This window comes from Ascaphus truei, chromosome 3 (assembly GCF_040206685.1).
Source record: "Ascaphus truei isolate aAscTru1 chromosome 3, aAscTru1.hap1, whole genome shotgun sequence".
Taxonomy (NCBI): domain Eukaryota; kingdom Metazoa; phylum Chordata; class Amphibia; order Anura; family Ascaphidae; genus Ascaphus; species Ascaphus truei.
In genome coordinates, this window is record NC_134485.1 from 278,651,353 (window position 1) to 278,666,770 (window position 15,418).

The window sequence follows — 15,418 nt, forward strand, 5'->3', positions numbered from 1 at the left end:
ATATAATCTGATTGACCACAAGAGGGAGCTACACCTCCTCTGTTCAAGTACTGTATAAAACAGACAGAGTGCATCAAGTTGGCAAGCAGTCAATACATACTGTACAAGTCTAGCTACATCATTTTATTTATTCACAGTACTTAGTCACATTACCCTAATATGCCTACACATTTCACATGTAATTAGTTTAATCACTTACATTATAAGCGCACTTTCGTTCATGATGGGTAGCTATTCATAGTATATATATGTCTTATCAGATATATATAGGCGCAATATTATAGTTGTGAGCCACGACTATTATTTGGTAGGACTATTTACCTACCTAGACCGTCAAACATAGTTAGCATTGGGGTTTGGTTTTAATTTTCATATGTAAAAACACTTTCTCTATATTAGTTGAGGTGGTGATCACCACCTTTTTCCAGTTAATGTGATTATACTCACATAAGGTGGAGTGCACAACCCTAGTGGGATCTTTTCTTTTCTGCTTCAATACGTCTTATCCCCACGTGCACCCCCAGAGCTTAGCTGAAGCAGAAGCCTTCTTTTCTTACATGTCCGGTCTCTGAGATCTACCACATACTGAAGCACAGAAGCATCAGTATTGGTACTCTCCCCTACCCATCCCTTACGGAATAGGTCCAGAGGTCCCCGTACCCTGCGACTGTATAGCAGCTCAAAGGGAGAAAAGCCGGTAGATTCTTGCAGTACCTCTCAGTATTCAAACAGCAAGTGCTGCAGGTGAATCTCCCAGTCTTTTCCCTCTGCCTGTATAAAAGTCTTAAGCATCTGCTTCAGGGTCCCGTTGAACCTCTCACATAATCCGTTGGTCACTCTCCGCAGATGCTTCTGCTTGACAACGTTGGATTGCAACCTGACTGGTGCAACCTGATGTCCCTCTGTCTCCACTGCTGGTCCCAGGGTGAGAACTGAAGATTTCTCCACAGACGTCCCTCTGTGGGTTGATTTCGTGGCTATATTTGAGTCCTCTGTGTGTGCCAGTCACACACAGACGACCGGCCTCACAGCTGGAGAACGTTACCCCTGATGGGATCCACCAGACTTTTGACGGTCCGGACAGTCTGGTCTGATGTGAACCACTTTATTGCAAAAGTAACATCTCCTCTCGTGTTTAAACTCTGCTGCTTTGGGGGCGCTACCTTCTGCTGTATGATTGTGCGTCCACTGAGGAGTCTGTTTTGCTACCCTGGCTGGCACAGCCATTTCTTTGGTAGACCCTTTCTTGTCCATTAAAGCACGAATGGTAACAAACTCATCAGCCATCCTGGCAGCTTCCACATTAGTGTAAAAAGAACGCTAGATGGCGCTCCACTCCACCTCAAATAGTGATAATAAATCTAAACAAAATGTGCAGTGAATGACATATACAGTGAAACACAAAAAATAGTGTAATATGGCAAAAAACAACTTATCACTCGACCCCAACCAAAGACTGTTCTAAAAGTCTTGAAGATGCAATGTAGATGAAGTTCCAGGGGAGCGTCGTCGCCAGGTGCCCAAAAAAAGAAAAACAATATATAGTGTGATATTGTACAACCAGTGTGGTGAATAATAAATGAAAAGCTTCCAATTTCCTACTCACAAACGCAGCAGGAAAATGAGCATATGTGGCAGGTAAGAACTGTAGTGCAGCCCAGTCTGGTGATGTGGTATATATGTCAGCAATCTCCGAGAAAGCAGAAAACAACCATAGTGTAGATAAAAGATAACAATTTAATCTTGTGTAAAAGACAAATGGAGGCTTACGACAATCGAAGGAATAACAGCATGTGTACACGAGGGTCTTTGCTTATGCGTGTCTCTTTCTGTTCGGTCTTCCTCTGAACAGCTACCGCAAACGTCACTTCCGGAACGTGACGTCACAGCTCGCTGGAACCGGACACAGCAAAGATTCCCCTGCTACTTTCCTTCTCCCAGATGGCTGCGAAAGCCTGACTCTACGCGTTTCGATGTAATGACGTCTTCTTCAGGAGTGGCTAATGGGTACTCACAGCTCAGTATATATACCTAATACTGAGCTGTGATAGGTGCAAACGGCGCAATAATTAATTAACTAACTAATACATATTGATTAAATCCGAAAGCTTCTAACAATATAAACGACAATTGAACGCAATTCAATGTCTTTAAAAATAAATGTATTAACTGCATATGCCCAATAGGGTCTATTATTGGTATAAATTACATACATATAATTTAATTATATAAAAGCATATATTCGTGTCCATGCTGCCCCCAAACAGCATGGGCACCAAGATACAGACAAATATTGATTAAAACCCTAAAATAATCGACGATTGATGATCCCTAGTGATGATATGAGAGAAAGGAAGATATTAAGAAAGGAACATATTACAAATGTATAACCCTTGTATAACAATATTGGCAATAAAAAAGCTTCGATAATAAATTCATAGATTAAAATATATTAAAAATCTATTAAAAATATATTAAAAAACAACATTTCATTTCGCGATAATATTCCATAAATAACCATAAGAGTGTTATTTTAAAATCCTTTTATAAAAATACTTTAAAAAAACTAATCTATAGAAACTACTTTATAAAAATGCTTTAATGTCAAACTCAGCGTTCAGGCCATTTGGAACTAGAGTCTTTAATGTATATATCTAGAAGGATTCTCTTTTGGTTAGTTCTAGATCTCTATCTCCCCCTCTCCAATGGGGGAGTACTTGTTCAATGGCACTGAATTTAAAACCCGACATATCACTGTGATGTATATTAATAAAATGTTCAGACAGGAGGTGAGATAAAATATTGCGTCTGATGTTACCAATGTGCTCTAGTATTCTGATGTTCATCTATCTTTTTGTTTTTCCAACATATTGTAACCCACATGGGCAATCTATGAGGTAGATAATGTAGTTTCTTCTACATGTTATATGTTTTTTAATAAAATTCTTCTTTGTTATGTTAGAAACAAACTCATACTTGTCTGTAGCTCGATAAGTACAGGCCTTGCATGTAGTGCAACCAAAATAACCTCTAATCATGGGTAGCCATCTATTAGGTATCTTATTTTTGGGAAGTGCACTTGGTGCAATTTTATCTTTAAGTGTTTTTGCCCTTTTGAAGATGACTGTTGGTCTTTTGGGAACACTATCTCCAATTATCTCGTCATTTTTTATTATATGCCAGTACTTATTGACAATGTTGACAATTTCCCCTGCCTGTCTGTTGTAATTTGTGATGAATGAAAAATTAAAATCCTTTGTATCTGATTTTTTCTTTTTTCCATCTATTAATAAATCATCTCTTTGTAAGTTATTCACCTTTTCTATGGCTAACTGTACAGTTGGTTTGTCATAGTTTTTTTCATAAAATCTATCTTCTAAAAATTTAGTCTGAATTTTAAAATTTGTGTCATCGGTACAATTTCTTTTTAATCTCCTAAATTGTCCGTAGGGCACATTTTTCAGCCAGCTAGGATGATGACAACTTGTAGGTAATATATAATTGTTTTTGTCAACATCCTTAAAGTGAGTCATAGTCTTGATAGCACCATCTTCTATATATATAACTAAATCAAGAAAATTTATCTTGTTCTTACTATAATTACAGATAAATTTTAGATTTAAAACATTATCGTTAATATATGATATAAATTTTAAAAGACTCTCTTCGTCCCCCCTCCAGATAAAAATGATGTCATCTATAAATCTCCGCCACAGGACCAAATTCGCACCCAGCTCCGCAACTGACCAAATATGGTCATCCTCCCATACAGACATGAAGAGGTTTGGGTAGATAGGGGCGAATTTAGTACCCATGGCGGTTCCACATTTTTGTAGATAAAAATTGTTTTCAAACCAAAAATAATTATGTTTTAATATAAAATAAATACTATCTAGAATAAAATTGGCTTGTTCGTCCGTCATATTAGAATCTTTAGAGAGAACTGTATCAATTGCTTCAAAACCCTGTTGGTGGCTTATGGATGAATACAGGGATGTAACATCTCCTGTTACAAGGTAAAAATCATCATCCCATTTTTGTTCCTTAAGAATTCTTAAAATATCCGTTGTATCTCTAATATAGGATTTTTGGTTTTTAACATAGCCTTGAAGAAAAAAGTCCACATAAGCTGATAAATTTGAGGTTAGGGAATCAATCCCAGCTATGATGGGTCTTCCTGGGGGGTTATTGGGGCACTTATGAAGTTTGGGTAGGTAATAGAAGATAGGTAATATTCGATTTTTCTGGTTTAAAAACTCAAATTCTTTATCATCCAATATACCTTCATTTTCCCCCTCTCTAAGAGTATCTGTAATTCTTTTTGATATTTATTTGTGGGATCTCTGGGGAGTTTGCAATATGTTGCCTCATCTCCCAAGATTCTCTCAGACTCTTTCATATAGTCCTCTCTATTTAAAATAACTACCCCTCCCCCTTATCAGCTTGTTTTAAAACTATTTCCCTATCTTCAGTGTAACCCTGCTTCCCCCCTTCCCCCATCTACGGTGGTGTCTAGGGTGCATGAGGGCAGATTACATGCGGTGTGGTGCGCACCTGTGAGGAACAGGAGGGCCTGAGCTTCCCGCGATGGTGTGGGTGAGCCAGGACTGGGCTTCTGGGGTTGTAGCCTCCATGATCTCTTAGTGGTGCAGTGCCTCCATCTTCTATACTCCCAGGAACATGGAACAGGACCGGTATAGAAGAACCCCTTGGGTCCCAGGGTAGTACTTTCCAAGTCACACACAATCTTTGATAATAACGAATAGTCTCTTTTATTGACAGAGCAGCAATATCCCAACGATAGTGGCTTCCAGCAGCCGCAACAACAGTAGCCAGGACGGGTTATTACGCCTCTCGCCTTTCACCCAGATAATTCCTCCTCTCCTTCCCTCCAAGTCGCTCCTCCGGCAGGATGGTCTGGGCTAGGGCTTCAATACCCCATGGCCCACCCCCGGGGTTAGCCTTGCGGTGGGTCTTGGATTCTCCCCATCACCCCTGGCAGTGGGGTGAGGGCATTGGTCCACCAAGTCTATAATTCTATCAGCTCTACTAAAGAACGCTGAATCTTTCCGCTCCTCTCTCTCCTGCACTCGGCGCAGGGGAGACCGTAGTCTCCTCCAAATCCTCGGACCGATCCGCAGGATTCTTTGACTCATGGCATACTAACAGAACTGCATACTCCCGGCATAACTAACCGGCAACTCCAGACTCTCGATATCACTATCGACTCTAACTCTACTCACCGGAGTTGGCTGCTAAATATAGAGCTAGCCCCGCCCCTCATGATGTCAGCAGAACCTCCCCTCTTGCTCACGCCTGCAGCAGAGTCCAGGCCTGCGTCTACAACTCAGGATAGGGCTATGAAGGGGGAAAACCCATGATGATTACTGGTGCCTGATCTTAACAGGACTTACCACAGCAGAAGGAAGATAGGTATAGCCTGTGCTGTTTACAGGGGGCTACATCAGTTAAAAACTGTTAATGCTTCTCTCTCTAATTTAGAGAGATTATCATTGAAGGATGAATTATTCAATGTCAATTTTTCATATATATTGGATGATAAAGAATTTGAGTTTTTAAACCAGAAAAATCGAATATTACCTATCTTCTATTACCTACCCAAACTTCCTAAGTGCCCCAATAACCCCCCAGGAAGACCCATCATAGCTGGGATTGATTCCCTAACCTCAAATTTATCAGTTTATGTGGACTTTTTTCTCCAAGGCTATGTTAAAAACCAAAAATCCTATATTAGAGATACAACAGATATTTTAAGAATTCTTAAGGAACAAAAATGGGATGATGATTTTTACCTTGTAACAGGAGATGTTACATCCCTGTATACATCCATAAGCCACCAACAGGGTTTTGAAGCAATTGATACAGTTCTCTCTAAAGATTCTAATATGACGGACGAACAAGCCAATTTTATTCTAGATAGTATTTATTTTATATTAAAACATAATTATTTTTGGTTTGAAAACAATTTTTATCTACAAAAATGTGGAACCGCCATGGGTACTAAATTCGCCCCCAGCTACGCAAACCTCTTCATGTCTGTATGGGAGGATGACCATATTTGGTCAGTTGCGGAGCTGGGTGCAAATTTGGTCCTGTAGCGGAGATTTATAGATGACGTCATTTTTATCTGGAGGGGGGATGAAGAGAGTCTTTTAAAATTTATATCATATATTAACGATAATGTTTTAAATCTAAAATTTACCTGTAATTATAGTAAGAACAAGATAAATTTTCTTGATTTAGTTATGTATATGGAAGATGGTGCTATCAAGACTATGACTCACTTTAAGGATGTTGACAAAAACAATTATATATTACCTACAAGTTGTCATCATCCTAGCTGGCTGAAAAATGTGCCCTACGGACAATTTAGGAGATTAAAAAGAAATTGTACCGATGACACAAATTTTAAAATTCAGACTAAATTTTTAGAAGATAGATTTTATGAAAAAAACTATGACAAACCAACTGTACAGTTAGACATACAAAAGGTGAATAACTTACAAAGAGATGATTTATTAATAGATGGAAAAAAGAAAAAATCAGATACAAAGGATTTTAATTTTTCATTCATCACAAATTACAACAGAGAGGCAGGGAAAATTGTCAACATTGTCAATAAGTACTGGCATATAATAAAAAATGACGAGATAATTGGAGATAGTGTTCCCAAAAGACCAACAGTCATCTTCAAAAGGGCAAAAACACTTAAAGATAAAATTGCACCAAGTGCACTTCCCAAAAATAAGATACCTAATAGATGGCTACCCATGATTAGAGGTTATTTTGGTTGCACTACATGCAAGGCCTGTACTTATCGAGCTACAGACAAGTATGAGTTTGTTTCTAACATAACAAAGAAGAATTTTATTAAAAAACATATAACATGTATGAGAAACTACATTATCTACCTCATAGATTGCCCATGCGGGTTACAATATGTTGGAAAAACAAAAAGACAGATGAACATCAGAATACTAGAGCACATTGGTAACATCAGACGCAATGTTTTAACTCACCTCCTGTCTGAACATTTTATTAATATACATCACAGTGATATGTCAGGTTTTAAATTCAGTGCCATTGAACAAGTACTCCCCCATTGGAGAGGGGGAGATAGAGATCTAGAACTAACCAAAAGAGAATCCTTCTGGATATATACATTAAAGACTCTAGTTCCAAATGGCCTGAACACTGAGTTTGACATTAAAGCATTTTTATAAAGTAGTTTCTATAGATTAGTTTTTTTAAAGTATTTTTATAAAAGGATTTTAAAATAACACTCTTATGGTTATTTATGGAATATTATCGCGAAATGAAATGTTGTTTTTTAATATATTTTTAATAGATTTTTAATATATTTTAATCTATGAATTTATTATCGAAGCTTTTTTATTGCCAATATTGTTATACAAGGGTTATACATTTGTAATATGTTCCTTTCTTAATATCTTCCTTTCTCTCATATCATCACTAGGGATCATCAATCGTCGATTATTTTAGGGTTTTTATCAATATTTTTCTGTATCTTGGTGCCCATGCTGTTTGGGGGCAGCATGGACACGAATATATGCTTTTATATAATTAAATTATATGTATGTAATTTATACCAATAATAGACCCTATTGGGCATATGCAGTTAATACATTTATTTTTAAAGACATTGAATTGCATTCAATTGTCGTTTATATTGTTAGAAGCTTTCGGATTTAATCAATATGTATTAGTTAGTTAATTAATTATTGCGCCGTTTGCACCTATCACAGCTCAGTATTAGGTATATATACTGAGCTGTGAGTACCCATTAGCCACTCCTGAAGAAGACATAATTACGTCGAAACGCGTAGAGTCGGGCTTTCGCAGCCATCTTGGAGAAGGAAAGAAGCAGGGGAATCTTTGCTGTGTCCGGTTCCGGCGAGCTGTGACGTCACGTTCCGGAAGTGACGTTTGCGGTAGCTGTTCAGAGAAAGACCGAACAGAAAGAGACACGTATAAGCAAAGACCCTCGAAGTACACATGCTGTTATTCCTTCGATTGCCGTAAGCGTCCATTTGTCTTTTACACAAGATTAAATTGTTATCTTTTATCTACACTATGGTTGTTTTCTGTTTTCTCGGAGATTGCTGACATATATACCACATCACCAGACTGGGCTGCACTACAGTTCTTACCTGGCACATATGCTCCATTTTCCTGCTGCGTTTGTGAGTAGGGAATTGGAAGCTTTTCATTTATTATTCACCACACTGGTTGTACAATATCACGCTATCCATTGTTTTTTCTTTTTTTGGGCACCTGGCGACGACGCTCCCCTGGAACTTTATCTACATTATAGCTTCCACATTAGTCTTAGGTTTACAGTCAAATACCCATGCCCTCACGTCCGAGGGACACTGCTGCAATAAAGCTGGTGCTTCACCCCGCACGCATCCCAGAGACACTGGAGGAAATCACTCATGAATTCCGACCCCTGATCGGTTAGGATCTCACTAGGGAAACCTACCCTAATAAAAATGGTTAGCAAGGCTTTCCCTACCGCCCTAGCATAAATAGTGGCAAGCGCTACCGTCTCAGGGTATCAGGTGGCAAAGTCCACCACCGTGAGGATGTAGCGCTTCACTGACCAGCTGGGAACCATGAGGAGTCCCACAATGTCCATGGCTACCCACTGGAAGGGTTCCCCTATTACCGGTAACAGGTTCAGGGGTGCCTTCACACGGTCACCCGCTTTACCTTCTCGCTGGCAGGCATCACAGGACCGGCAAAATTCTGCCACAGCACTGGATGCCCCTGGCCAGTAGTAATGCTGCAACAGCTGGGCTCGCGTCCGCTAGTGAAATGGAGTGGGCTACCAGCAACAACTGCTGACTATACTCCAGGGGCACCACTAGCTGTCTCTTCCCCATCCAAACCTCATCTAGCCCTGTTCTCTATACAGGAGCCCGCAGTGCCACAAGAAGTAATCAGACCCTTTACTTGACTTAGACTCGGACGCCCGAAGTCTCATGCCCTCTAAACTGGGTACCTAGCTCTGGCCACCCTCCGGTCATACCTAAGTCAGGGGGACAGGGAACAGGGACGGGGAACAGTAAGTCAGGATCAGAATGCGACTTTGTCTGGCTTACCTGTCTGGTTTCCGCAGAGACTGCTGGAACCGTAGGTCCCAAATGCAGGGGACAGGGGCTGGTTCTGCTGCCATCCTTGCTGACTGACTCCTGGTGATCGCTGCAACAGATGCCAGCTCTGTTGTAAAGACACAGGTAACGTGCCCCAGGTCATTACCAAGTAAGATCTCGACATCTAACCCGGGCAAAAACCCCACCTCCCTCATGCCACATCCAGCACCCCAATCCAAAAAGACCCTGGCAACCTGGAGCAACCGCGGTCCTCCACCTGTCATGGTCACTTGCATCCCGGAGCCCCGGGAGCAAATCCTCTGGCCAGACCATATCAGGTCGGACCAGGGTAACAGTTGCACCGGAGTCCAGCAAGCCATCCGCTTGACAATTTCTGATGGTCACTCTCCGCAGATGCTTCTGCCAGATAACGTTGGATTGCAACCTGACTGGTGCAACCTTATGTCCCTCTGTCTCCACTGCTGGTCCCAGGGCGGGAAGTGCAGATCTGTCCACGGACGTCCCTCTGTGGGTATTTTCCGTGGCTGTATTTGTATCCTCTGTGTGTGCCAGTCACACACAGGCGACCGGCCTCGCAGCTGGAGAACCAGACTTTTGATGGTCCGGACATTCTGGTCTGATGTGAACCACTTTATTGCACAAGTAACATCTCCTCTCATGTTTAAACTCTGCAGCTTTGGGGGCGCTGCCTTCTGCTGCAGGATTTTGCATCTACTGAGGAGTCTGTTTTGCTACCCTGGCTGGCACAGCCATTTCTTTGGTAGACCCTTTCTTGTCCATTAAAGCACGACTGATAACAAACTCATCAGCCATCCTGGCAGCTTCCACATTAGTCTTAGGTTTACAGTCAAATACACATGCCCTCACATCCGAGGGCCAATGCTGCAGTAATTGCTCTTGAAAGATTAAGTCCAGTAATGTGTGGAACTTAGTGGCACCACAACACTCCACCCACTGGGTCCCCTGCAATGCCATGTGGGCCCCGTACCAGACATAGGACTCCCTGGGGTATAGTTCCCCTGTCCTGAACTTGCCCCGGTATGCTTCTGGGGTGAGGGCATACTGCATCAGCAGCATTGACTTAAATGCTTAATGCACTTGGGGGGTTTCTTGTTCCCCGTTGATAAGGTGGGAGTGAGGGGACACATTACCGTGTACAACTGCCAAAATTCGAAACCTCTCATCGGGTGTAGCCCTCCCTCCCCATGAGGCAAGAAGTGCGGTGATTCCAGAGGTGGTGGGTCCAGTAGCCATGGGGACTAGCCCTCCCGCACTCCTAAGAATCAGTCCTTCAGCATTATCCCGGTGATTGCCCTTTCCCTCCCCATGTCCATCTCTTTCTGGGGCTTGATTAACCTCCTACGCCCGGGCTGAAGTGTGATCACTGCTGCTGCAGCTATGGGCTCGTTGTCCTCATGTAAAGCAATTCTGGCTTATGTCATTCCAAATCCTCCTCCAGTTGTTCCTTTCACCGGCCAGCCATTGGTAGTCCATAACTTTCACACTGGTTCATGAACCGAGCACAATCCCAGGAGGAACCGTCCTGATCGCTTATCCATGTTTGTCCGCAGGCACAAAGTTAGGTGTCAAAGGGAAACTGTATTTTTTTGTGCTCTTGTGAACCGTGTGTATGCTACCTCTTGCGTTGGGACCTCGCAATCTTCGAGTCTCCCGCTACGCTATAGGAACCCGCAGGATGCTATACCATAGGCTCAATCTTATCCCACCTCTGCCACCAGTAAAAATCCTGTCACGGGAGACCAGCACTTTTAACACCTTTATACCCAGGATCATATGATTGAGCAAAGCAAGGAGATAAAATAAATTGTAATTTATTTCACGAATGGACATACACACAATGTTACACAATTACAATCAAAATACACTTACTGGGATGGGGCCAAATGAAATAGTTGGTTTCCAGAACGAAAAGTTGTAAAACAAAGTCTTTAGGAGCAATTTCCCAGGAGCAGGAGTTACTTGCTAAACTGCTTGGAAGTGTCCTCGGTGAGCAGCGCTAACTGCAACTGCTGTGTACTCCAACAGAGCTGCTTCTTTCGTTCTGCTACTCCTGTAATGACACTTGGAATCTTTAACCCTTATGAAATCTTAGAGGGTTCTTGCATGAATCTTAAGATGGTTCTGTGAATCTGTCATGAGTCTTATTCCCGATGGGCTGCAGGCATTCTTATAGAGTTTAAATCCGTATCTCTAAACAGTGCAGCCACTCCCTCCGTGGGAATACGTTTTCCCACCTATCCTGGAGTTGCCAATACTTTGAAAACCTGGCAGAGGGGGCTTCTCATTCTGCTAACAGCATGCGCCAACTTAGCACCTTTGCTCCTTAGCATATGAGACCCAGCCCCTCTCCCTGGCGACACTAAGTCTGGGCTGGCCATCATTTGCCAAACTGCCCAGATTTTAAACTAGGATGGGGGTACTTGAGGATCCCCTCCCCAACTAACACCTTGGGGATACTGAGCCCTTTCAACTCCGGTCATTTACAGACATGGTGGCACCAAACCAGTGGGATGTCTTAGAAATCTGGAGCTGCACATTCTTATCTACTTTAGTGAGTCACTAGATGCATGCTAAGTGGGGGCTTGTAAGGAATCGGGGAACACGTCCCCTGCGGCGTGTTCCCTACTTTCCTGCTGCAGCATGCCTCCCTGCTCAGGTAACAGAGCACACGCTCAACCGCAGCTCTTCACTTCGTACCACAGAGTGTGGCTCCGCCCCCCTGGTCACTTCGCGCGCCTGTCACACACAGCGTGCGCACGTGATGGTGTGCACCGCTCCCCAGCTGTGTGGCAAGTATTCCTAATTGCCCTTTGTCTCCTGCAGCCTATCCTATCCTCCGCAGAGGCCGCACCTCCGCTCCGCCTCCTTTGCTATTGGTTCCTGTTTACTTTCACCTTGCTGAGCATAACCTGTGTAGCCTTGTGTTCCTGCATTTGCGGTGCCTTGCCTTGTGCTTTTTTCCTGTGTTTTTCTCTGTTGCTTTCTTGTGTACCGACCCGGCTTGACTTTAGGACCCCCTCTGGATAAAGACTTCAGCTTGCTTCTGACTACACGCACCTCTCCAGTCCTGACTGTGGCTATCGGATATATTACCACTCCCCTGACCACGGCACAACGGACATTGACCATCCCTCTGGCTCTGCCCTGGACTCTGGCAAGTATCTCAACTAACCCGATCTCTCCAACCCAGACCCGGCTACACTAACTATCCACTCTCCAGGCACGCCTCCGCTGCTGTGTGTGCGCAGTTTTGTACTTTCCCACCTCAGTACCGGGGTCCTTGTTCGTGGTTAGCGCAAGTGTTACAGGGCTACAATAAATGAGTAATTCCCAGTCCCCGGTAGTCTGAATGAAATCCCAAATGTGTATAATGTTTGATACACTATTTTAGGGGGACCTTCATTCCTCAATTTTTTTACAAACTTATAGAAATTACGCTATGGAAGTTTTTCATGTTTCTCCCTGAACTACGCGCACAGCAAGTTTCAGCGCTAGGAGCTTTCTAACTAAAGTTAGCACACAGCCACTTTTATTCCTCAAGCGCAGAGTTGAAAAACATTTTTCCTCTCGCCACCTTATGCCTCGTGGGAATGACACTGACCCCTATACTATTTCTGTGGGTTTGGGCATATACCGGGGGACCCTGGAATGTGATTTCCCACTGCCCAGTTTTACTGTTCTGGTCTGTGCTGAAGCAGGGAGATCTGGAAATGAGCTGCAAACTGCTTCCTAGGGAGGATTTTGTCCGGTGGTCTGTGTCTTCATGTCCCCAGGAATCTGGTAGGATTCCTGAGTACATGTTTTGGGGTAACCAGCAAGTCTGACCCCCTTCTACCCAAACACATCCTGACAACACTTTACTGTAAAATCGTCTTTATTGAAATATATTGCACATGCCATAACAGGGTTTCAGAGCTGACACTTGAAACTCCCTAATATGGCTCAGGGGCACCCAGCCTGGCTAATAATACCTTTATTATTGGCCTGGGTACCCCGTCACTGTCACAGCTACCAAGCTAGTGCCACGTAGTCTTCTGAGGTCCCGGAGTTGAAATCCACAGAGTTTGTCAAGGTGTTAAAGCCATTTGTCCTGCCATCAATTTAAGTCATCAGACTGCCATTCGCCCAACCCAGACCTTGAGACACCTAACACACGGGTGGCTTCTGACTCACAGGTGGCAGAGGTGCCAAGTTGGCGCATGCCCCTGTCAGATATAGAATCCATCCTTGCCCGGCTTCAGTAGACTGGCAAACCTCGGATTGGCTGGTAGGAATTCTGCCACGCTCGGATTGGCTGAAGTATTTCATGAATGGGACTGAAATACTATAAGAAAGCCAGCAACCAATCCGGTTCTCAGATTCTAAGCGCCAAGACAGCAGCGACAAATTCAAAATCACCAAAAGATGCTCTTGGAGAAATAGACGTGAGCTGGCTTCAGAAATTTCAAGGTAAAGCAATAGGGGAGCCCCTGCTACTGCCACTGACAAGTGACTAGTGAACGGTGCTTTGGGTATATGCACAGAAGAAAGTAGGGTAGAGATAAAACCCAAATACAGCACTCAGGTTCACAATCTGGTGATGAATGAATGGTTTAAAACATAACTTTATTAACTGCACCAAGTATATCAAATATTGGGTATTAAAAACAACGACCTGAAGGTATTCTGACCTTCAATACTGAAACCGTATAGGTTTAGGGTCTAGGATATTGGTGTGTTCTGTGAGATTCAGATAACACACTAAACAAAAAGGATCTGAGGTAAGAAATAAATCTTACATGGTTGCTCTTGGGTAAGTACTAATAGCAACAAATCACTAATGGCAAAACTAATCGAACCAACCAATAATTATATGTATACATAAAGGATCTTTATAATGACTGGTATATTGAAGATAAAAGAAGCCAGAATAGTTCCAGCGTGCAGTAAGTCTCAGCTAAATCCTTCTATGGTAAGTATGGCATATATAGTGCTGTGTCAGGTTGACCTGAGGTAACCTAATTCGGTTTGCAGTAATGGAGTGCGTATACCCTCTAGTATCCTTTGTAGCAGCAGTTACAAGTTGTTTGCTCAGTGGCAAACTGACACGTCTTTATCGCTAATAGCTGAGACTATCTGAACCAAATAATAAATATACATATATGTTAGGATAGTAGGACTGGTACACAAAGTATATAGGAGCCAATAATGATTCCTCCTTTCTGTAAACTCTCAGCTCATGCCTTCTGTGATTGTATAGTATATAGTGTGTTATACTGTGTCAGGTTAACCTGTAGTGACCCAATTTGGATTGCAGTAACAGAGTGAGTCAACTCAGATTATGGGGACAGTATATATTGGGTCATAGACTAACACAAATTGTGATAGTCCTACTCAGGGGAATCCTGACACACGGGTGGGTCACAGACAGGCAGGCTGAGTACAATGAAGTATATGGTAAAGTAAAGTAACCCCTGGACTGCTGTCAGGGAAATCCCTGAGTAACAGCAATATCCAGTGCAACTACAGAGGTTGCAGTACAGCAGGGGAACCAAACTAGACCAAGTACTATAGCCATATATGGAGCAACAGATGCCTGTATCAGATTAGTCAATGAGGCTCAAAATGTCCGTCGGGGCACTATGAGAGCCTGAATAAATCACACGGGCAGGGAGCCGCATCAACTCGCGGTGTGAGACTTTGAATGCGGTAGTAATCAGACCCCTGCGCGTGCACGTATGGAGACAGAGCCGCCGACGCGCGCGTTTCATGATAGGCTTTCTCTAGGCGAAATTGTAAAAGTAATCGTAAGGGTACCCTGCAGGTGAGCAGATATATACAGGTCCTTCAAGTTGGTGACTTCACAGATATCCTCTGATGTGCTGGGGCATGCGGGAAGCTGTGGTAATGCGCACAGTAAGTAGATCCTGTTGTATGACTGCATGACTAGCACAATAAAGATGGTACTGTCTGACTCACTAAGGTAGTGAGTATGAATGTATTGATCCGTCAGACTAAACACAGAGAGAGACATACTCTCTATGCGCCTCAAGGGCAGGATATTTGACAAGATACAGTATGAATCAATTTTAATTGGATAAGGGTCCAGAGATACCCTATGAAGAATATGATGATTACCACTGAATAGTGGTTTTAGTCAGGATATGGTAACTACCTGATATAAACATGGCACTGTTGACTGTCGATAGGGAAGTGCATATAGAGGGTAAACTCCAATGCTGTCCCTTTATGATGGATAA